Raw genomic sequence first — 1,698 nt, forward strand, 5'->3', positions numbered from 1 at the left:
AACAACAGCTCAGTGGGGCCGGGGTTGGCCGAGTGACAGGAGGATTCATCATGTGACGTTAAAGACACACACTCGTAAACACGGCAAGGGCGGACGGGCAGGCGTGCCTCTGTACATAATGACTCGTGGGGCATTGGTGGGTTGGTACTGAGTGAGGCACGCACACACATACACACACACACACACACACATATATTCATACATGTACACACACACACATATATATATATATATATATATATACATACACACACACACACATATATATATATACATTCATGTACACACACACACACATATATACACAGATGTACACACACATACATATATACTCACACACACACAGACACATGTACACACATACACTCATACACACACACATACACATGTACTGACAGACACACTCACACGGATGGCTTATTAGCGATTAACTTCAGCACTGTGTTTTCCCCGACTGTCGGCTGCACTGCGATCAATAAGCCATGTGTCCAGAGCACATTAGGCCCAGAAATCCTATTCGACGGAGAGCACAGCGCGGTTTGTTAAAACACCCTACAAGTGGATCCTATGTGAGTCCGTCCATCGATGCAGCTTGTCACTATCAGACAAGCGCTTTGCTCACACACGGGTCTGTTGTCTCCGGTGCACACCTACACACACTGACAGCGCTTGGATGTTCATAATGATATAGGGTTATGGAACATTGTGGTGGCGGTTAGCTTGATTAGCTCCTATGGGGAGGCAGATAACGAGGGCCACATTCAACATCTCACTGTAGGCGAATCTTTAAACCATTTCAACCCGCCTCGGATGGGAAGAAATGTATGCACTGCAGAAGGTAAAGCTGCGTTCCGGCTCAGAAGGAGACCACAGGGTTGTGTATACAGTACATGTTATAGATTTAATGTCACTAAGAGAACTTAAAGCTGCAGTATTTTTTTTTTTTTACTTTTTATTTTGCTCCGAAATACATTTTTCACACACGGCACACACTGACCCACTGTCTACTGGCCATGAGGTTCATTGACCAGGGCAGCAGCATTGCAGAGATATTCTATTCTCAAGTTTCACAGAGAGGCCCACTCCTTCTGACCAATGTGGGAAGCTCAGAGAGAAAGAGTGTAACCCTGGCTGTCAATCCACTCTCTGCACGCGATGCAAGGCCAGCATGGCTTCTTGGGCATTTAGCTGGGTCTAGGTCTAGGAGTGGCTCATTGGAAAGTAACTTCTAGAAATGTTTTAGAGCAGAATTCAGATGCCTGCTGCAGCTTATGACTGAGAAAAATGGCTTTAAGAGTGCATCCATAATATTACTATTTTTCTATTTATTGTCATAAAGCAGACTCACTCTTTATCACAATGGACAGTGAACAATGGATTTAAACGTGGGTAGGTGGTAGGCATTTTGCCTAGAATGAATACAAGTTCACTACACACATTGGGGATTGAACCCGGAACATGTTGAATGTGAATCAAACACGCTGGCCGCTACACGGTGTAACCAATGTGATATCTATTTTGAACAGACTTAGAATATTATTAAGGGTTGAGGATAATTGGATTGCAAACAATGTGTGTGCGTGTGCGCACATGTGTGCGTGTGCGTGTGGCACATGTGTGTGTGTGTGTGCGTGGATGTGTATGTGTGTGTTTGTGTGTGAGATTGGATTGTAAAAGTGGCATGGTAGCTTGAAGACT

This window comes from Micromesistius poutassou (assembly GCF_964030765.1).
Source record: "Micromesistius poutassou genome assembly, chromosome: 20".
Classification (NCBI taxonomy): Eukaryota; Metazoa; Chordata; class Actinopteri; order Gadiformes; family Gadidae; genus Micromesistius; species Micromesistius poutassou.